Source organism: Miscanthus floridulus, chromosome 12 (assembly GCF_019320115.1).
Source record: "Miscanthus floridulus cultivar M001 chromosome 12, ASM1932011v1, whole genome shotgun sequence".
Lineage (NCBI taxonomy): Eukaryota > Viridiplantae > Streptophyta > Magnoliopsida > Poales > Poaceae > Miscanthus > Miscanthus floridulus.
In genome coordinates this window covers 22,706,091-22,729,695 of record NC_089591.1, presented here as the reverse complement: position 1 = coordinate 22,729,695, position 23,605 = coordinate 22,706,091, and the positions used below count along the sequence as shown (strand labels likewise).

At 47.3% G+C, this 23,605-nt stretch overlaps 1 pseudogene; it reads right to left on the bottom strand.

Moving 5' to 3' along the window:
• Positions 1-20,908, bottom strand: part of LOC136495619 (LRR receptor-like serine/threonine-protein kinase RGI1) — a 73,352-nt pseudogene extending 52,444 nt beyond the window's left edge.
• Between the last annotated feature and the right edge of the window lie 2,697 nt (positions 20,909-23,605).

Sequence of the window (23,605 nt, the reverse complement as noted above, 5' to 3'; positions counted from 1 at the left end):
CTCCTCGCTCCTCGGTGCTCATACATCGCCAGTGATGCCGGGGACTCCTCGTTGCTCGGTCATCGCCAGCGATGCCGGGGACTCCCTTGCTGCCACCGCTGCCATTGCCATTCTTCCCTCCAAAGCCCATCCGCCGCACTTGAAGTATGCTGATCATGTTGAGGACCATCTCCACCATCGTGGTTACCAGCAGCGCGATGGCGAGCTTGAGGCGATCCACACGCTGGGCGTCTTCGGCCATGTTCATCACTAGGTGACCATTGGCGTCGATGCTCACAAAGCATACATCCCCGCCTTTGGTGCAGAGCCCAGCGTTGCTGGTGAGGCAGGACGTCGAGAGCTGGCGGAATAGCTTCGTGTCCAGGAGGTACCCAGAGAAGTTGTTGTTGGACACATTGAGCATGACAAGGTTGTCAATCCCAGCGAGCGGCGCGAGGCTACCGTCGAGCGTGTTATACGAGAGGTCGAGCACCAAGAGCTTGCTCAGCGTGGTGATCTTTGATGGGATTGGCCCGGTGAGGCCATTCCAGGCTCAAGTTCAGCGTGATGTCGAGCCAGTCGATGCCGCAGAGCTCGTCGGGGATGTTTCCGACGAGCTCGTTGTCACTCAGGTCGAGGAGCTCTAGGTTGCGGCACTGCCCAAGCATCGGCGGTATCGGCCCCGACAGCGAGTTGCCGCTGAGCATGAGCCTGCTCGACGTCTCTAGCCTACCGAGCATGTCTGGCACGGTGCCATTGAGCCTGTTGTGCGAGACGTTGAGTTCCTGCAGGGCGTACGCCGTGGCGAGCGACTCCGGTAGCAGCCCGGTGAGCGAGTTGTTGTTGAGGTCAAGCATCTGGAGCTACAAGCAGTTTCCCATCTCGACCGGCACTAGCCTGGCTAGCCGGTTGCTCCCGAGGTCGAGGAAGTTGATGCTCTTCATGCCGGACATGGACGCCGGGATGGATCCCAGCAATGCGGTTACTTGCCGAGGCGCAGGCGCATGAGGCTGCCGGCCTTGCCGATCTCCGGCGGTAGTGGGCTAGAGAGGTCGTTGGACAGGAGTAGCAGCTTGGTGAGGTTGCGGAGCAGGAAGAGGCCTGGCGGCATGACGCTGGTGAGGTGGTTGTGCGAGAGGTTGAGCGCCTAGGAGGTTGGATAGGAACACGAGCGTGGGCAGGATGGCGCCCTCACGAAGAGCACATGCAGCGCCGTTAGCCGGCCGAGATCAGGTGGGATGAGGCTGAAGATCTCATTGGTGTTAACCTGCAGCTGCACCAGTGACGTGGCACTGGCGAGCTCCGGCGGGATGGTGCCGGTGATGTTGTTGTCGTTGAGCATGAGGTCCTACAGCGCCGTGAGCCGGACCAGCGATGTTGGGATGGTGCTAGAGATGGAGTTGATGGAGAGGTCGAGTGAGATGAGTGAGGTGAGGTTGCCAAGGAGTCTAGGATGGGGTGTGCGTGCTGTTTCTAAGAGGCAGGGGTCCCCTAGCGGATAGGACTACTTGTAACCCTACCCCTCCAGACTATATAAGGAGAGGCAGGGGTCCCCTAGCGGATAGGCTACATCAGGCTACTTGGTCGTCTAGATCAATACAATACACCAAAGACATAGGACGTAGGGTATTATGTCCATCAGACGGCCCAAACCTGTCTAAATCACTGTCTCTGTGCCTTGTGTCACCATCCGGTTCTTGATTACACGCACCCCCACCGACAAATCTACCATCACGGGATACCCCTTGGTGGACTACCGATGATATTCTGTCGACAGTTGGCGCGCTAGGTAGGGGTTGTGCGCTTGATCCCATGGCGAGCCAGATGGACCTCAAATCAACAGCGTGTTCTCGTCATCAATCTCATGAAGATCCATGCCGCTCCACGATGATGATTCATCGCTGCTACACCAGCCCCTACGATAGCAGATCCAATCTCAGAACCACCTCCGAGGTCGTCATCACCAACAACTCACCGCCCGCCAGGTGCTTGCTGTCAATGCCAACCAGATAATGCCATACGTCATCGACCAGACGCTCCGTCTAAAGTTAACTCACGCTTTAATATTCTTCTAAATATTCTCCAATCTTCGTATATCGCCATAATGTTTCTTCGAACTGTTTTCTCCATATTTGCTCTCCAAATGATTTTTCGAACCCTCAAACAGTCATGTTGATGCTCGGACGCCTCCAGAGACGGCCCTGTCTCTGGCTCCTCCCTGCACGTGCTATGGGCTCCGCGCTCTGCGTTATGAGTGGTTGGCTACGGCTCCTTGGTCACGCCTATTCCTCCTACACGTGCACGGGCTCCGCGCTCGACGTTATGGACTATGGGCTAGCTAGGGCTGGAGACTCAGCTACACACTAATTGTTCGGGCAGTTTATATTAAACATAAATATATTTTCACGCCAACTGATCGCCGAACTACATACGCTGTTTCATCACCATTGCTGATTTTTCTTCGGAGTTTATTTATTTGTGCGTCATGTACTACCCGTTCTACATGTTTGCATTACAGGATCATCGTCCAGGTGATCGAATCACCTGGTGCTCGGGCTTCCCCACCGATCAACTGGTCGGACCACTCGGTTCATGGACTCTGTTGCCGACCAGTTGATCGGACTATTCGCCGCTCGTGCTTCATCGCCAGCTATGTCGGTTACTCCTTAGCACTCGGATTCTTCATGCTCGAGGACTAAGTGGGCACACTTCACTGCATGAACGTTGCCAGCTATGCCATGGACTCCTCGATGCTCGAACATCGCTGCCTACATCAGGGACTCCTCGATGTTCGGTCATCGCCAGCGACGCCGGAGACTCCTCGCTCCTTGGTGCTCGGTCATCGCCGGTGACGTCGGGGACTCCTCGCTCCTCAGTGCTCGGTCATCGCTAGCGACGTTGGGGACTCCTCGCTCCTCGATGCTCGAACATCGCCGCCTATGCCAGGGACTCCTCGGTGCTCGGTCATCGCCAACGATGTCGGGGACTCCCCGCTCCTCGGTGCTCGAACATCGCCAGCGACGCCGGGGACTCCTCGGTGCTCGGTCATCGCCGGCGACGCCGGGGACTCCTTGCTCCTCGGTGCTCGTACATCGCCAGTGATGCCAGGGACTCCTCGCTCCTCAGTGCTCGGTCATCGCCAGCGACGCCGGGGACTCCTCGCTCCTCGGTGTTCGGACATCGCCGCCTATGCCGGGGACTCCTCACTCCTCGGTGCTCGGTCATTGCCGGCGACGCCAGAGACTCCTCGCTCCTCGGCGCTCGGACATCGCCAGCGACGCCAGGGACTCCTTGCTCCTCGTTGCTCGATCATCGCCAGCGACGCCGGGGACTCCTCGCTCCTCGGCGCTGGGACATCGCCGCCTACGCCGGGGACTCCTCGCTCTTTGGTGCTCGGTCATCGCCAGCGACACCGGGACTCCTCGCTCCTTAGTGCTCGGTCATCGCCAGCGACGCCAGGGACTCCTCGCTCCTCGATGTTCGAACATCGCTAGCTTCGCCAGGGACTCCTCGGTGCTCCGACATCGCCGCCTACACTGGGGACTCCTTGGTGCTCGGTCATCGCCGACGACGCCGAGAACTCCTCGCTCCTCGGTGCTTGGACATCGCCAGCGACGCCAGGGACTCCTCGCTCCTCGGTGCTCGGTCATCACCAGCGACACCAGGGACTCCTCGCTCCTCGACGCTCGGACATCGCCGCCTACACCGAGGACTCCTTGCTCCTTAGTGCTCGGTCATCGCTAGCGACGCCGGGGACTCCTCGCCCCTCGGTGCTCGATCATCGCCAGCGACACCGGGGACTCCCTTGCTGCTCGGATCTTGCTACGTCTCGTCGGTGTGCTATCAAGTTGCTCCATACTATTCGAATCAGGGTGCTGATCTTGGGCAGCACGTCTGGGGTCTTGATACGCGCATGTCAGACGACGTCGGCAAGCTTTCAGACTTCTTTGACCCTGCTACAAGATTCATTCTTCATCTTCCAGCAGGCTCGAGGACTAAGTGGGCACACTTCATCTTGCGGTGAATGTGCTTGTTCTCATCTCGAGGCTACGCTCGGGGACTGGCTGCTTGCTCGGCTGGTCTTCTACTTTATGACCCTGGCACCACGTGACTGCGTCACCTACTGTCAGGCTCGAAGACTAGCTGTGGGGGTATGGCCCCCAAGACATGGGCCGCACCATCGGAGGTGGCCCGGCCCATAAGATCAAGGCGTGTATGGCGCTGCTCGGCATGCACCGTAAGACATTGTATAGTACCAAATATGATACTTTACTTGTAAGCCTGTCTCTCCAGACTATATAAGGAGAGACAGGGTCCCCTAACTGATAGGCTACATCAAGCTACTTGGTCATCCAGATCAATACAATACACCAAAGACACATGACGTAGGGTATTACGTTGATCAGACGGCCCGAACCTGTCTAAATCGCTGTCTCTGCACCTTGTGTGACCATCCGGTTCCTGATTACGCGCACCCCCACCGACAAATCTACCATCGCGGGATACCCCTTGGTGAACTGCCGATGATATTCTGTCGATAGGCCCGTGGGCGTGTTCTGCCACAGCAGCAGCTTCTGCAGCTGCGGCAGCGCGCCGAGCGACCGGTGGCGCGGATCGGACAGCGAGTTCTCGTAGAGGTAGATGTTGGAGCATTTCCCTAGCTCTGGCGGGATGGCGCCGGGGAGTGCCGTAGTGTAGATGGACAACGTCTGGAGGCTCTAGAGCTGGCCCAGCGACGTCACGTGCGCTTTGTTCACGCCACGTCAACCAAAACCTTGTTCCGTTGAGTTATGGACTTAAGTGGCATACTTAAACAATATTAGGGTGCCAGAAGTACGATTAGAGAGTTTGTGGACCTAAGTGACACCCGAAGACAAGTTCAAGGGCCTACGATGCATTTACCTCTTTTCTAAATAATCTAAGCACTTTTTCCTAAATAATTGTCTATTTATTTTCCCTATTTTTAATATAGACTTTCCTTTATTCACAAATCTCCGGAAGAGCCCCCCACCCACACACCCCTACCACGCGCGGGGTGGCCCTGGCGTGGCGGCAGCCAAGGCTGGGGTTTGGGGCCCCTCTAGCCCGCTGAACCCGACATGGGGGGTTTGGATCGGACGTGTGTCAGGCCACTAGCGCCATGGCCGAGCTTGAGGCCTGCAAGAAGTCAGTGGGTGAGCACAGTCAATACTACGATGCTCCAACAGTCCAACTCAACAAGTCATGGCAAAGTCTGCTGGAAGAACTCGCTAAGATGAGGAGAGCTCTGTACCTTCAATATTGTTCTCCAGACCTGTGGCTTCGTCCGTTCGTCGTTCCGTGCAAACAGGGTCAGACACGTTAGGGCTCCATTGTCTTGCCTCATAGACTGCTACAGGCTAATTCTTTGTAGAACTTTAAATTCTGCACCTCAGTGAGAACACCACAGAAAGCAGAAAAAAATATCATTTGAGATAACATATAAATTTTTGTGCATATTGAATGATATGGTGGAAAACGTCTATCAGCGTCGCAACAAGAACCGTGGCTGAATGGTGGGCCACGGCATGGCGCGGCAGAGCACGGTCACCAGGGGGCGCCGATGCACCTGGACGTCTTCAGGGTTCAACCACATTAGTTATCGAGATCCAATGATTTAGGAGTGTTAGCTCATTTGATTATTATCCCTTAATATTAGCTGAGGTTTGTTAAGATCCATGTATAAGTTGGAACACTATTGCTTAATGGAGGATTAGCCAGAGATTGAGTTTATCTTCCTCTTGCTCTCTGGCGCCTTAGCGCTCACCCTCTTGCTCTCTCTCTTTGCCCTAGCCATGGCACCGCTAGTACGTCGGCAGGCATTCAAGCCACGACCGGCGACCAGCCACTCCTACTCCCTTCGCAGCAGCATACGCTCCAATAACCTAGTATCAATGTCAGGCTCCACCTCCCCCTCCATTCCCATCACGTCATCCGCCGTCACCACCACCACTGCCCCTCCTGTCTTCCCCACCACCACTGCGCCACTCGCCGTCTCCCAGCCTCTTTCCCCCCAGGCGCCGACAGATGCGCTTAACGCCCTCACTACGACCACTATGGCCCGCAGCGCCAAGTCGGCGACCTGTCACACTGTGAGGCCGCTGTCGAGAGCTTCCCGTCCATGTCGGTGCCACCGCTACTATCCATCAGCCTACCCGGCTACGACGGCATTCCACCGCTGTCGGCTTCGGGTCCGGTGATTTCGGAACTACCGCCGTCCCATCCGGCACAACCTGTAACACCTCGGTGTTAAGCGTGCATTACCATTTCATCCCATGAGCATAATCATCATCACCTTATGCATAAGCATCATTCATGCATTTCATTTCGAAAGAAATGAAGTATCATTTCATGTGGTGCTTAAATTGAGTGAAATTCAGTATGTTTAAAACACTGTGAAATGCCATGCTCATGTTTGGATGCCATGATTACTTGTTTTGATCACTAAATTAACTTGGAAATATTTAGGATGCAATTTGGAGCAAAGTTTATATTCAAAGTTTTGCCAAATTATGCTTTTAAAATAATTCATAAAAATTAGGGTTTTGGGATTTAATTTACTTTAAATCTATAGTTCAAAATCTATATGGAATTTGACTTTGGTCATAAAAGCAAAGTTGTAGAGAATACATTTTTGAGCAACTTTTATTTTTGGGCCAAAGTTTGAAACTGCATTGAAATTGCTAAAAGTTCGCATTGAATGAAATAGGAATAGAAATTTATTTGAAAAAAAATCACATTTTGACTTTATGGGCCGCCGCCCCGCTTTCGGCCCAGTTCGCAACGCCGGCCCGGCCTGCCTCCGCACTGGCCTGCTCGCTCGCTCGCTCGCTCACTGGCTCGCCCGCGCCATGCCCGACCGGCGACAGAGCACACACGCCGCGTGGCCGCCATGCGTCGGCGAAGCTCGCCGCGCATCGCAGCCGACCTGCCTCACCCTCCACGCGCGCGCCTACATCTGCCGAGCAGCGTCTGCCTCCCCTCCTCCATCTCATTTTCTCTCTCGCTCGCTCAGCAGCAACAACAGCCGCAGCACACGCCCGCCTTCGCCACCGCGCGCCGCGCCTCGCCGGAACTCGCTTGCCCGGCCGTCCCAGCTCGTCGTCGACCCCTCCATCTCGCCTGCAGCTCCGCCTCCACATCGCGCAGCCTGTGCTCGTCTCCGTTCGACTGTGGTAAGGCTCGAGCCAACCGCTATTGCTTGCCAGAGCACGGCCGAGCTCACCGGAGAGCTCTGCTCCCGTGGGCACCCCCTCTCCGCTCCACCTTTCTCCTTCCTTTCGCGCGCGTAAGCCCCGCCTTGCCCTTGCGAACCTCGTGCGCTCCTCCCCGTGCCTTGCCGTGGCCAGAGTCGGCGTACCGCCGACGAGCCGCACCTCCGCTCCACCATGCGTGCCGCCGAGCTTCCTTTCGAGCTCCTCCAGTGCCCGTTCTTGGTGCATCGGGTCCGCCTCGTTGCGGAGAGCCCCTGGTGGTGACCTCACCGCTAGCGAGCTCACCGGCGGTGAACGCCGGCCGGTCAGCGATGGCCCTACTCGGCTCCAGGCTAACGCGTGGGCCCAGTTTGACCAAGGGTCCCACCTAGCAGCCCCTCTGGGTGCACTGCACCGGGTGCACCTAGCGGTTTTGGGTTGGTGAAATTTCAATGTTAAAGAAAATGAATTAAAAAATTGATTTAAAAAGCTTGTAAAATGTATATCTCCTAGTTATATTGCTCCAAAAATGGTGAAACAAATTTTGTTGTGCTTCTTGTCACCAGATCTACATGATAAAAATATTGCATGTCATTTTTGAGATACTTTTCTGTGGAGTTTTATTTAATCATTGAAATTGCTGTTTTCTTGAGAAAGGCATAATAAAGCATAGAAAGATCAGAAAAATATGATTCCAAGTTTGTTACTCTCCTTGTGTAATGTACTTTCTGTGAAAAATATATTCCATGCATGTCCTGTAGAAAAAGTATGAGGTGTAGTTCAAGTGCCTTTAATGGTTGATTTTTGTTATTTTTGTTGGAGAGCAAAATTTGTATAAAACATGCATGTGATAATTTTTGTGCTGTGATTATTTACTGTGTAGAACATAGAAAAAATATTACATCTGTTGTTTGACACTTTTCATAGTACAAAGTATTTTCATGATCATAATTATGCCATAGCTTGTCATTTTTGTGTAGGCTATTCTACTTATCCAAATGCCATAAAAATCTGATGGTAGACTTTTAGGGTAGTACTGTGCTATGGCAATTTTCTAAGATTTTTCTAAGCTATAAAAATAGATGTTGCTATTCAAACCTATTACTAATTAGGGTTTAATCAAATGTTGCTTTATGCATGATTAAGAAATTAGTGAAGCTTTGGTGTATCTTTGAAGCATTTAATGAGATGTGTTGACTTAGCATATTAGTAGTAGAAGAGAATGCAGTAGATGACATGTGCTTGTAGTACATGTTCTTGGATAATGTTGACTACCTTGCATGCAAGCATATTCATTGTGTTCATTTCATCCGATGCACCTTTTGCATAAGCACTTACGCACATGCATCATACAGGATCGCAAACCGAGAGCCCGGTCATCATACCCGAGGAGCCCGAGGAGCAGCCGCAAGAAGTGACCGAAGTAGACGAGGAGGACGTTGAGGAACTTCTGGAGTGCCCTGATCACAGCCCAAGCTCCTTCGAGAGAGGCAAGCCCCGGAGCATTTTTCTCTCCGATTTGCAATTATTAATTAAATGCTTTACTTTAATTGATGTATTACGTTCAGGAGTTATTTGCAATCATTGCTGCATTATACCTTGTCTACCTTTGTTATACTATATCCTTGTTACCCTGGTATCCGCAGTCAAGTCAATGCTTAGCTGGCTTAGACTGGTAGAAGTCGGGTGATTTCCTGTCTCCTGCGAGCTATAGGTGGTTACCTGTATCTGCTAGGATAACTATGTAGTCATGGTATAACTAAGTGTTAAATTGAAGTTGAGACCGAATGGAGACTTACAAGGTTTTGGACTGTAGTGTTTTCCATCTGTGTCGATTAAGGACCAACCGTTGTTGGGCCTCGAGTCATGTTGAACGTATGCCTTACATTTAGCTGGCCGAATAAAGTACCTTTCGACCGTGAAGCTGGAAGATTATTTGGGCCGAGTAGATTGCCCGCAGCGCACTGTACCGGAACAGGTGTGGTAGGACATGGGGGCGCGATGATAAGACCGAAAGGCAGTCGGTTGGCCCCTGGGTACATGTGGTTCCTGGCAAACTCGAGATTTTTCTGGATAGTTGACTCGGTGACCGATACCTCACTTTAGCGGGTGAGTGAGGTTTGTGTAAGGAATAAATCACCAGCTAGTTAGGAATCGATTCGAATCACCATCGCTCCTGGATAGTGAGCACTTGACTTGAGTTACTTTATCGTAGTAATGTTGATAGAATACTTGGACAGTTATAATGAATATGACATTATGAAAGTTGTTAATGATCATTGGTTATCATTATTTGCTTAATCACATGCTTGCTCTAGTATAGGTGCAAATGTAGTCGACAGGTTAGTAATAGTTAACTTGACAATAATGCTTTTGGAAAGGTTCTTGAAATACTAAAAATGCCTCTTTTTGCAAATGAGTTAGCTACCCTACTATAAAGCCCTTCATAATCCTTGTTGTCACTTTATTTTTGGTTATGTCGGGTAAGTCTAGCTGAGTACCTTCTCGTACTCAGGGTTTTATTCCCACTTGTTGTAGATGGGCAAATGTATTATGGCTATTGTATCAACTGCCTTTATCCTGCGATGGGTGATGCTTAGGACCATGGGCATGGTCATCCCTTACATCTCGTCTAATGCTTTTGTTGGAGATGATCATTAGCTGGCACTGTATTTGAACTCCGTGTGAGTGTGTGTGGTTTGAACAAATGGCTTGCGCTACTTCTAATTGAACTCATTTTGTAATAACTATGTTTAAACTTTGATGTACCTGTGATGTGAACTTTTATGTAATATATGATGGTGACCGCTAAACTTATTACGATCTTGGCTGGTATGTGAGTTGGTTTGAAATCCTTCGTGATTTCACGGACTACCGGGTTATACGGGCTTAAGTTTGCTAAATCGTCTACTCTGGCGGGTGATTTTCTTACTTAATTTTGTATAATTGGTCGGTTCTGTTATAGCTGGCATTAGAGCATGGTTTAGCGTGTTACTGTTCACAAGTGTATTTAAAACAAAAAGGCGTTTGAAAAACGTGATTTCCAAACTAAAAAGTGTGGCAATGGTCATATCCTTTATGCCCAATTAAGGACTCTAGGTGGCTTAATTAAGTACTGACTTGGGGTTCTTGCATCATATTTCTCTTTCATTGCTCATATGGTGTGCTATTGTATGAGTGCCACTTGTTTGAGTGGTAGTGTATGGATCATTTGTCCTCTACGCCTCGGTAAGTGTGAGTTGTGAGAGCATGATCGGATACACCGCCGATCTAGGGTGAATGCTTATATGATGCTAGAGTAATTACAAGTTCTATGCATGTTTTACAAAGGTATCTCATGTGTGGGTATTCCGTCTGTTGAGGCAATGCCGTCAATAGGACGATGGTTCGGGTAGTTACTACCGTTATACATGTATCTGGGGATTCAGTGTAGAGCATATAGATAAAATTTACTACTTTTATGCATTCATTGGGAATTGGGCTGAAATGAATCTTCTGCAGGTACATAACAACATTATCGTGTAGAACGTATTAGATGCGTATTTGAGAGATCGTTTGTATGCCACTGAATTTGTCGCTAGAAATTATTTATTTCATAAGTTTGTGAGAACGTATGGCATGTACATACATCATATTACTTGTGCATTTCATTCATGTCACGCATTCCTCCCCTTATAAATTGATTATCTCATTTTGATAAAAGTTGTATCACCTAAAATATGTTCCCACGGGGTAATAAAAGAAATTTTGCTATAGATGGCCCGCACGAAGCAGACCGCCCATAAGTCCACCGGAGGATGAGCACCTCGACGTCAGTTGGCCCTGAGGGAGCACCGCACCACTGGACACCTTCTTGAGCGAGTTTGGCATGCCGACCTTGCTTTGGAGAGTGCTCCATGATGTGGGGTACCCAGAGGGTCAAGAGTCGGTGTACTCTTGGAATGAGAGCCAGTTAGCAAAGGATGGACTTGTAGTGGTAGAGATCATAGTTCGTGCTCTTGGTGATGCTCCAGAGTGGGATGGTTGGCATTTGGAGTTTGAGGGTCGCACTCCTGTTGAGGGTGCAGAGGGAGCAGCTTTCCGTGTCATCCGGGACATCATGAGCAGATTTCCCAGTGAGCTTGCAGCAGCTCTAGCTGGCACCTTTCCTAGGGATGATCCTCGTGATGCTATTTGGGTTCAGCCTCAGGGAAGTGCTTTGGTCAGAGGTCCAGCTGAGGGATAGGCTAGCGACAACCATGCTATGAGTGCTATGTTTGCCGCTATCAGAGCGTATCAGGGTCTTGAGTGTACCTACTAGGACTTTGACTGGCTTGCGTAGTCATGATAAGCTCAAGGTAAGAAAGCAGAAGAAGAAGCAGGCGCGTGCTATAGCTAGTTTGTAGGAGCAATTGGCTGATATGAGCTTATAGCGGGACCAGGCGATAGAAGGAGGTGATAGAGCTATGCAGTGGGTGCATACGTTGACTCAGGCCAACAACAATGTAGACTACATGATTAGACAGTTGGTTCAGGAAAGGAATGAAGCCTGGAATGAGAGGGACCTTCTGCTGCAGAGGGTCGATGAGCTAGAGGAGTACAACGTCAACCTGCATGAGGAGTTTCACGCGCTCTACAATGGGGTTGGCCCATATGCTCCTCCAGACACTGCTGGCATGGACATCGATGACGACGATGAGGACGAGCCTGTAGTTTCACCTGGGGGCGATGGTGACGTCTCTAACCCCGACGATAGCCCCGAGGAGTAGGCTAGTTGCCTTGCGCTAGTGTTTAGGTCCTGTCGCGATGACCTTTCTTTTGTTGGCATGTAACCTAATGTATCTTACTTCGAACTTATGAGACTTGGCATGTGATTGGAACTTGGCTAGTAATGCGATATCTGAACACATAAAAGTCCAGTGTATGTAGTTGGCAAGTCAATTGTATGGACGCGATGTTTGCTTTTGAAGTAATTTAATTAGTGATGTTGTTTTAATTGGGATGCGATTATTGTGCCTCTGTTTTATTGTATGAATTTTTTCTCTCCAGTAAATTCAGTACGGCATAATTTTTCCTTCACTCACAATTATTATAGCTTCACTCAATCATTACTTGTGGCTGAAATATGCAGATGATAAATACTCGCCATACCACTTATGAGGCCGCTGAGACCGGTGCTAATGGTGCTGGGACTGGTGGTGGTGGTGGAAACCATGTCAACAACAATGAGCCCCCCATGAACCGCATTTGCCACCTCCTCCCCCGCTCACCCTAGAGGTGTTCTTCGCACAGTTGCTCAGGAGTCAGCGCAACACGGAACAATCCTAGAAGAACATGGAGGATTTTCTGCGTACCATCGCCAACAATGTTCAGCGCGGTAACAATCAGGGTGGTGGCATTGGGGTGAATCAGTATAGCATCTTCAAAGATTTTATGGACACCAGGTTGCCAATATTCAAGGAAGCAATAGAACCACTCGATGTTGAAGAATGGATCAACACTATGGAAGATAAATTCCGTGTGTTGAGGATGACTGAGGTATTGAAAACTGAGTATGCTGCACATCAGTTGCAAAGACCAGCGGGAATGTGGTGGAAGCACCATCACACAACCTTCCCTCCAAATGCTCAGATTATGTGGAGAGAGTTTGTTGAGACCTTCCGTGGAGTTTATATTCCACCCGGGTTGACCAAGATGAAGTTGGGAGAGTTCTTGGCATTGAATCAGGGCACCAAAACCTGTGACGCAATATTTGCATGCTTTCAATAACTTGTGTCGTTATGCTCCCAACATGGTTGACACTGATGCTAAGAGAATCGCTAGTTTCAAGAGAGGACTCAATCCAAAGATGATGAAGCATGTGGGTACCAACACCTGCGCTAGATTCAATGACTTTATCAGTGATTGTTTGAAGCAGGAAAAGAACAACAATGCTAGTACCACAGCCAAGACTAGCAAGAGAGCACTAGAAGGTGGTCCATCCCAAGCAAGAGCACCTGCAGGAGGTCATCCTCCCTATCGTCCCTCTACACCTAGCGCTAGGTTTAGGCCACCATAGCAGAGAGGTTAGAATTTTAGGGGACCACAGAAGCCTTACAAGATGGCAGTGCAGTCCAACAAGGCTGTCGCAACTGCGGTACAGGGCAGTTCTAAGGGAGCTGTGGGATTTGCTGGTATAGTAAGGGGACCCTGCAACAATTGTGATCAACCCGACCACTTCTCAAGGTTCTGTCCTTATCTGCCAAAGAAGAAGCAGCAGACCTATACTGCTTGGGTGCATAGTATGACTATGGATGAGATTCCTGAGGGAGAGCCCGTAATCGCTAGTAAGTTTCCTGTCAACCAAAACCCTATAGTTGTTCTATTTGATTCTAGATCATCGCATTCTTTTATGAGTCAAGCATTTGCATGGAAACATGAACAACTATGCACCGAATTGGGTTATGGTTACCGTATAAGTTTAGTAGGGGCTGATGTTTTGACCAATCGGATGGTTTGAGGGGCAACCCTTGAATTAGGTAGCAGAAAGTTTCGAGTGAACTTGATAGTTATGCCTGGACTAGTTCTGGATGTCATTATAGGGATGAATTGGATGAAGGATTGGGGAGCAGTTATAGATACAGGAAGTCGGGTACTTACCCTTAAGGATCCCCTGGGTGAGGGTACTTTCCAAGTACCATTGCCTCAGAGAACAGACCTTATAAGTGTGACATGTGCTACTGAAGTTATTCCTATTCATCAGATTCCGGTAGTGTGTGAGTTTCCAGATGTATTCCCAGATGAGTTACCTGGTCTTCCGCCAGATAGGGATATTGAGTTTGGAATTGAGTTAATCCCTAGAACAGCTCCAATTTCAAGGAGACCCTATCGGATGCCTCCAGATGAATTAGTTGAGCTGAAGAAGCAACTAGAAGAGTTATCAAAAAAGGGGTTTATCCGGCCAAGCAAGTCTGAATGGGGATGTCCCTGCCTTGTTTGTGAAGAAGAAGAAGAAAGAGGGCACGTTGAGAATGTGCGTGGATTACAGGCCACTTAACGTTGTAACCATCAAGAATAAGTATCCCTTGCCTCATATTGATGTTCTATTTGACCAATTAGCCAAGGCTAAGGTGTTCTCCAAGATAGATTTGAGATCCGGTTATCATCAGATCAAGATTAGGCCACAAGATATACCAAAAACCACATTTCCCACTAGATACGGGTTGTATGAGTATCTTGTCATGTCCTTTGGCTTGACAAATGCTCCTGCATACTTTATGTTTTTGATGAATACAGTTTTTATGCCAAAATTGGATAAGTTCGTGGTTGTGTTCATTGATGACATTCTGGTGTACTCCGAGAACGAGAAGGATCATAAAGAGCATCTGAGAATTGTCTTGACCAGACTTAGAGATCATAAGCTGTATGCTAAGTTTAGCAAGTGCGAATTCTGGTTGAAGAAAGTTCCTTTCCTTGGTCACATTCTATCAGAAAATGGAGTTTTAGTCGATCCAAGTAAGGTGCAAGAGGTTATGGATTGGAGGGCACCGACCATAGTTCCTAAGGTTAGAAGTTTCTTAGGATTAGCCGGTTACTATCATCGTTTTATACCGGACTTCTCGAAGATTGCCAAGCCAATGACAAGTCTGCTACAGAAAGATCACAAGTTCATGTGGACAGAGGAGTGTGAAGTAGCTTTCCACACCTTGCGGAAACTGTTGACCACTGCTCCTATTCTAGCACAACTGGACATCGAGAAACCATTTGATGTGTTTTGTGATGCATCAAAAACTGGATTGGGCTATGTTCTTATGCAAGAAGGGAGAGTCATTGCTTATGCCTCACGTCAATTGAGAAAGCACAAGGTCAACTATCCGACACATGATCTTGAACTTGCTGCAGTTGTGCATGCCCTAAAAATTTGGAGACATTATCTACTTGGTAATGTGTGCAATATTTTCACAGATCACAAGAGTCTCAAGTACATCTTTACCCAACCAGAGCTAAACATGAGACAGCGAAGGTGGTTAGAATTGATCAAAGATTACAACTTGAATGTGCAGTATCATCCTAGAAAGGCCAATGTAGTGGCAGATGCTTTGAGTAGAAAGTCACATTGCTTGAATGTGTAGCCATTACTTGAAGATGGGTTCGATCTGATGCATCCTGCTATGTTACATAGTATTTAGAGTAGTTGCTCATTGGAGAGTAAGATAATAGAAGGCCAGAAAACAGACAAGGGAATATTCCACATCAAAGAGAAAATAAAAGAAAAACCGTCTAAGCACTTTAGAATAGATGAACAGGGTGTGTTGTGGTTTGATGACCGTCTTGTGGTTCCCAAGGATCGAGAGCTTAGGAATAAACTCATGGATGAAGCTCACCTTTCTAAGCTATCTATCCATCCAGGAAGTAGTAAGATGTATCCAGAACTGAGACCTCGTTATTGGTGGACCAAGATGAAGAAAGAAGTTACATCATATGTTGCCAGATGTGACACATGTTGTAGAGTGAAAGCTATTCATATGAAACCTACCGGTTTGTTGCAACCTTTGTCCATACCTAGTTGGAAGTGGGATGATATAAGTATGGATTTTATCTTGGGTTTGCCCACTACTCAAAAGGGACATGATTCAATTTGGGTGATTGTGGATCGTCTTACCAAGACCGCTCATTTCCTACCTGTCAAGACAAATTATCGACCACCTCAATATGTCGAGAAGTATATTGCAGAAATTGTGAGGTTGCATGGCATACCAAAGACTATAGTATCTGATAGAGGGCCACAGTTCACGGCTCACTTTTGGGAACATTTGCACAAAGGCTTGGGAACTAGTTTGATTCGTAGTACCGCTTATCATCCTCAGACAGATGGTCAGACTGAATGAGTGAATGCTGTTCTAGAGGATATGTTAAGAGCCTATGTGTTGTCTTCTAGGGGTTCATGGGAGTCATGGTTACCATTAGCTGAGTTTGCTTACAATAATAGTTATCAAGAAAGCATCAAGATGGCTCCATTCGAAGCTTTGTATGGCAGAAAATGTAGAACACCACTGAATTGGGTCGAGCCAGGAGAAAGAAGGTATTATGGCATTGACTTTGTAGAAGAGGTCGAGAAGAAAGTTCAAATTATTCAACAAAATATGAAGGCAGCCCAATCACGTCAAAAAATTATGCAGATAGAAGAAGGAGACCCCTTGTGTTTGAAGTTGGTGACTATGTTTATCTAAAGGTCACGCCAATGAAGAAGAAGCGGTTTGGAATCCAAAGAAAGCTTGCCACTAGATTCGTAGGACCATACAAGATCTTGGAAAGAAGAGGTCCAGTAGCTTATAAGATAGAGTTACCTAAGACAATGAGTACCGTATTTCTAGTTTTCCATGTATCACAACTCAAGAAGTGTTTACGTGTTCTGGAGGAAAGAATAGAACCTCGGGGCATCAAACTCAAATCAGATTTGGTGTATCGTGAGCAACCGGTCCGTGTTTTAGACACTAAAGAACGTGCTACTCGGAAATAGTGTGGTGAAAACATACAAGATACAGTGGAATCATCATTATGAGGGAGATGTAACTTGGGAAACAGGAGATTATCTACAAAAAACTTATGAAGATTTTTATAACAAATGGTTCGTAACCCAAATCTCGGGACGAGATTTTTATAAGGGGGGAGGGCTATAACACCTCAGGTGTTAAGCGTGCATTACCATTTCATCCCATGAGCATAATCATCATCACCTTATGCATAAGCATCATTCATGCATTTCATTTCGAAAGAAATGAAGTATCATTTCATGTGGTGCTTAAATTGAGCGAAATTCAGTATGTTTAAAACACTGTGAAATGTCATGCTCATGTTTGGATGCCATGATTACTTGTTTTGATCACTAAATTAACTTGGAAATATTTAGGATGCAATTTGGAGCAAAGTTTATATTCAAAGTTTTGCCAAATTATGCTTTTAAAATAATTCATAAAAATTAGGGTTTTGGGATTTAATTTACTTTAAATATATAGTTCAAAATCTATATGGAATTTGACTTTGGTCATAAAAGCAAAGTTGTAGAGAATAAATTTTTGAGCAACTTTTATTTTTGGGCCAAAGTTTGAAACTGCTTTGAAATTGCTAAAAATTTGCATTGAATGAAATAGGAATAGAAATTTATTTGAAAAAAATCACATTTTTCACTTTATGGGCTGCCGCCCCACTTTCGGCCCAGTTCGCGACGCCGGCCTGGCCTGCCTCCGCGTTGGCCCGCTCGCTCGCTCGCTCGCTCGCTGGCTCACTCACGCCGCGCCCGACCGGCGACAGAGCACGCACGCCGCGTGGCCGCCATGCGCCGGCGAAGCTCGCCGCGCGTCGTAGCCGGCCTACCTCGCCCTCCATGCGCGCGCCTACATCTACCGAGCAGCGTCTGCCTCCCCTCCTCCATCTCATTTTCTCTCTCGCTCACTCAGCAGTAGCAACAGCCGTAGCGCACGCCCGCCTTCGCCACCGCGTGCCGCGCCTCGCCAGAACTCGCTCGCCTGGCCGTCCTAGCTCGCCGTTGACCCCTCCATCTCGCCCATAGCTCCGCCTCCCCATCGCACAGCCTGTGCTCATCTCCGTTCGACGTGGTAAGGCTCGAGCCGGCCGCTATTGCTCACCAGAGCATGGCCGAGCTCACCGGAGAGCTTCGCTCCCGTGGGCACCCCCTCTCCGCTCCACCTTTCTCCTTCCTTTCGCGCGCGTAAGCACCGCCTTGCCCTCGCGAACCTCGTGCGCTCCTCCCCGTGCCTTGCCGTGGCCAGAGTCGGCGTATCGCCAACGAGCCACACCTCTGCTCTGCCATGCACACCACCGAGCTTCCCTCCGAGCTCCTCTAGTGCCCATTCTTGGCGCATCGGGTCTGCCTCGTTGTGGAGAGCCCCTGGTGGTGACCTCACCGCCAGCGAGCTCACCGGCAGCGAACGCCGGCCGGTCAGCGATGGCCCTGCTCGGCTCCGACTGACACGTGGGCCCGGTTTGACCAAGGGTCCCACCTGGCAGCCCTCTGGGTGCACTGCACCAGGTGCACCTAGCGGTTTTGGGTTGGTGGAATTTCAGTGTTAAAGAAAATGAATTCAAAAATTGATTTAAAAAGCTTGTAAAATGTATATCTCTAGTTATATTGCTCCAAAAATGGTGAAACAAATTTTGTTGTGCTTCTTGTCACCAGATCTACATGATAAAAATATTGCATGTCATTTTTGAGATACTTTTCTGTGGAGTTTTATTTAATCATTGAAATTGCTGTTTTCTTGAGAAAGGCATAATAAAGCATAAAAAGATCAGAAAAATATGATTCCAAGTTTGTTACTCTCCTTGTGTAATGTACTTTCTGTGAAAAATATATTCCATGCATGTCCTGTAGAAAAAGTATGAGGTGTAGTTCAAGTGCCTTTAATGGCTGATTTTTGTTATTTTTGCTGGAGAGCAAAATTTGTATAAAACATGCATGTGATAATTTTTGTGCTGTGATTATTTACTGTGTAGAACATAGGAAAAATATTACATCTGTTGTTTGACACTTTTCACAGTACAAAGTATTTTCATGATCATAATTATGCCATAGCTTGTCATTTTTGTGTAGGCTATTCTACTTATCCAAATGCCATAAAAATCTGATGGTAGACTACTTAGGGTAGTAGTGTGCTATGGTAATTTTCTAAGATTTTTCTAAGCTATAAAAATAGATGTTGCTATTCAAACCTATTACTAATTAGGGTTTAATCAAATGTTGCTTTATGCATGATTAAGAAATTAGTGAAGCATTGGTGTATCTTTGAAGCATTTAATGAGATGTGTTGACTTAGCATATTAGTAGTAGAAGATAATATAGTAGATGACATGTGCTTGTAGTACATGTTCTTGGATGATGTTGACAACCTTGCATGCAAGCATATTCATTGTATTCATTTCATCCGATGCACCTTTTGCATAAGCACTTACGCACCTGCATCATACCGAGAGCCTGGTCATCATACCCGAGGAGCCCGAGGAGCAGCTCGAGGTGCAGCCACAAGAAGTGACCGAAGCAGACGAGGAGGACATTGAGAAACTTCCAGAGTGCCCCGATCACCGCCCAAGCTCCTTCGAGAGAGGCAAGCCCCGGAGCATTTTTCTCCCCGGTTTGCAATTATTAATTAAATGCTTTACTTTAATTGATGCATTACGTTCAGGAGTTGTTTGCAACTGTTGCTGCATTATACCTTGTCTACCTTTGTTATACTATATCCTTGTTACCCTGGTATCCGCAGTCGAGTCAATGCTTAGCTGGCTTAGACCGGTAGAAGTCGGGTGATTTCCTGTCTCCTGCGAGCTATAGGTGGTTACCTGGATCAGCTTGGATAACTATGTAATCATGGTATAACTAAGTGTTAAATTGAAGTTGAGACCGGACGGAGACTTACAAGGTTTTGGACTATAGTGTTTTCTATCTGTGTCGATTAAGGACCGACCGTTGTTGGGCCTCGAGTCATGTTGAACGCATGCCTTACATTTAGCTGGCCGAATAAAGTACCTTTCGACCGTGAAGCTGGGAGATTATTCGGGCCGAGTAGATTGCCCACAGTGCACTGTACCAGAGCAGGTGTGGTAGGACACGGGGGCGCGATGATAAGACCGAAAGGCAGTCGGTCGGCCCCCGGGTACATGTGGTTCCTGGCAAACTCAAGATTTTCCTGGATAGTTGACTCGGTGACCAATACCTCACTTTAGCGGGTGAGTGAGGTTTGTGTAAGGAATAAATCACCAGCTGGTTAGGAATCGATTCAAATTACCATCACTCCTGGATAGTGAGCACTTGACTTGAGTTACTTCATCGTAGTAATGTTGATGGAACACTTGGACAGTTATAATGAATATGACATTATGAAAGTTGTTAATGATCATTGGTTATCATTATTTGCTTAATCACATGCTTGCTCTAGTATAAGTGCAAATGTAGTCGACAGGTTAATAATAGTTAACTTGACAATAATGCTTTTGGAAAGGTTCTTGAAATACTAAAAATGCCTCTTTTTGCAAATGAATCAGCTACCCTACTATAAAGCCCTTCATAATCCTTGGTGTCACTTTATTTTCGGTTATGTCGGGTAAGTCTAGCTGAGTACCTTCTCGTACTCAGGGTTTTATTCCCCCTTGTTGCAGATGGGCAGATGTATTGCGGCTACTGTGTCAACTGCCTTTGTCCCGCGATGGGTGATGCTTAGGACCATGGGCATGGTCATCCCTTACGTCTCGTCTAATGCTTTTGTTGGAGATGATCATTAGCTGACACTGTATTTGAACTCCGTGTGAGTGTGTGTGGTTTGAACAAATGGCTTCCGCTACTTCTAATTGAACTCATTTTGTAATAACTATGTTTAAACTCTGATGTACCTGTGATGCGAACTTTTATGTAATATGTGATGGTGACCGCTAAACTTATTACGATCTTGGCTGGTATGTGAGTTGGTTTGAAATCCTTCGTGATTTCACGGACTACCGGGTTATACGGGCTTAAGTTTGCTAAATCGTCTGCTTACACAACCCTCCTTGGCTCTATCTTCCTCGACCATCTGATCCTCACCAGCGCCCGCCTGCCACCCCATGCCGATCACCCAAATTTCCTTTCCCCATTCCCCATCTCCCATTCCATCATTCTCATCCATCATGCAACTCCCCCACCCACCGTCATCTGCTCCCATGCACATGTCACCAGCACTTGCCCATGTGCCACCGGCGCCGGAGGCTCCCATGCCGTGCCACCACAAGCTTTCATACCATGCATGCAGTTATCTCACATTTACTTTCCTGCTGCTGAAAAGGCCATAAACGTTTTATCGACTCATACATATGCATCTCCAATGTACTAAAACTCATCTTCCTCATCGTCTGAAGTACGCGTGCGCTGTCCGGTCATGGGCAAACCTACATTGATGAACAAGAAGTTCAATTCACGTTTTAATTACCTAACATGAGTACTATATTCATGCAAGAGCCAAAAGTAATATCTATATATTGGACTACAAAGCAGCAACATTTGAGAAATCAATCTCCAAGAAATGTAAGTCTTGGTCATCTCCCAGAAATTGCAACGACAGCAACAAGGTAGTAATAAAATCCTACTGAAAGCAGGCAATCCAACCAACCAAAGGTGCCTGATACATGCACCACTCTAGTGTAAACATCTAATAGAAAAAATTCCAACTTGACCAAATACATACAGCCTATTCGTTTGTTGGTTTCAGCCAGGGCTTATTAGCCATGATACAGTATTTTTCTCTCACAACAAACCAGCACCAGCCAGTCTTATCAGCCCAGAAACCAACCAGCGAATAAGCTGATGGTAGCACCAATTACTACCTAACGTTGGCTGAAATTAACTCAGGAGAAACCTTTACAACAGAGAGTACTTTTAGTTATCAATCTCTATTTCCGATTCAATAAAAAAAAAACTAACCACTAACATTACTGGGAAGCAGAAATTCCCTGACTCAATAGTAGAAGGTCTTCAGGTATATGATGTTGGAGTCCAGCTGCGGCGGGTCATTCTCAATGTACTCAGTCACTCCAAAGTGTCAGACCTAGGATTTCAATAAATGGTATGCAATAAATAATATGATAAGTCATAATTCAAAGATTAAATTGGAAATTTTCACAAATTATAATATAAAAAAGGGCGTACCCAGTGCAGAGAGCTCCCGCTCTGTGCGGGGTCTGGAGAAGCGTGTCAGTGACAAGTCTTACCCTTGTTTGTGCAATGCCAGAAGACCGCGACTCGAACCCGGGACCTTCCGGTCACAAGCGGTAATACTTTACGGCTTGCACCAGGTCCGCCCTTCAACAAATTATGATATAAATAGTGCCAAATATATAGCAAAGATCGGCAGCGGGCGGCCTAGGCCTCTACGGACCTGTGGGCTATGGCTGTGATTTTTTTTTTTAACATTTTTTTAAACTATTTTTAAAACTGATACTGTTTGTTTTTTTAAAAACTAACACTTTTGGACGCGCCAACTGACATGGCGCGGCCAAACTACGCTACCGCGCCATGCATGGCGGCGCGGCGCGGCTGCCGCCATGGCAGCGACTCGGGCGCTGACCGGTGACGTGGCCTAGCTCTGCTGCGCCATAGATCTTGGCGCGGCACCAACGCGCCATCGCGCACGACATGGCATGGCCCAGTAGAGGCCCGCGACGCGGCCTCCTCTTCCCTCTTTCTCTCTCTCTCTCCATTCCTTTCTTTCCCTTTCACACGCCCACCGCTACCAGACGCCAGACACCTGCGCCCGTGGCCCACGCCCGCCGCCAATAGCCGTTGGTCACACCCTCCCTTGCTGGCCCCCTCCCTACCTTCCCTGAAGCTCCTCCTCAGCCTTGTCAAGGTAATAAAGCTCCTCCTCGGCCTCCACGGTGGATCGAAGGATTTGAATGAGTAGTTAGAGTACGGAGGAAAATATGAGTTCGTTACAACGTTGGATTGAAAGATTAGAATTAGGATTACCAATGTTAAGGTTAATTGGTTAGTTAGAATTATGATTACCATGTATTCTAAGGTCAATTTTTATATGATTTTTGCTTGTTTGAGTTTGCATCTCAACTTTTATATGTGAATAGATATATGGACACACTTTTTATGTACCAAATTTTATTTTTTAGTGACCAAAGTATAGTTTTTATATAGTTTGCATGTTTACATCTAAGATAGAGTTTGCACCAAAGTGTAGGTTATATTTTAATTGTTGTAATGCAAATGGTTCTCATTGACATTAATTTATGATGTTTTGATTTTTATTTGTTAAATTACAACCATTTTGTTAGATGCAAGACATATATCGGGAGGAGTTTTGGCGAAAACAGGGTCATCCTCGAGAATTATACCCTGACGCGTCTAGCAAAGATGCCCCCATCCCTTCTGACCTCCCTGTCCCTAACAGTGACTGTGGTTTCCCGGCCAATGTGTTTCAATCGAGACATCCAGACACAGCAGCGCGTTGCTTCTACACATGCAGTCGTTTTAATATAAGTAATTATTTCCACTATCTTTTTTTCTTCATTTGTGTAAGTAGGCTACTAATATTTTTATTGGAATCTTGTTGTGTAGGCCCATGAGAGGTGCTTTTTCTTTTATTAGATCAACAATGCAGACAAGTTAGACCCTAGGTACCTCCTTTTCGACGATTGGTGTAGAGGGAGACATCCACATGAGCACTTCGAGCGGTGGATTCCATCCCCCCTAACCCCCCGCCAATGACGGATAAGGAGAAGCATCTAGCCGCAGTTAGACGACTCGAGGAACCTCCTTTGTGCAAATGCAGAGATCGAGCTATGATAAACCCTGAGAATACATTGGAGTTTATGTGTCCGAACAAGAACGAAGTAAGTGGAAAGTGTATTTGTTTAAATGTTTATCTTTATATGTGTGCATGTATTGTCTTGTAGCATTATGGATT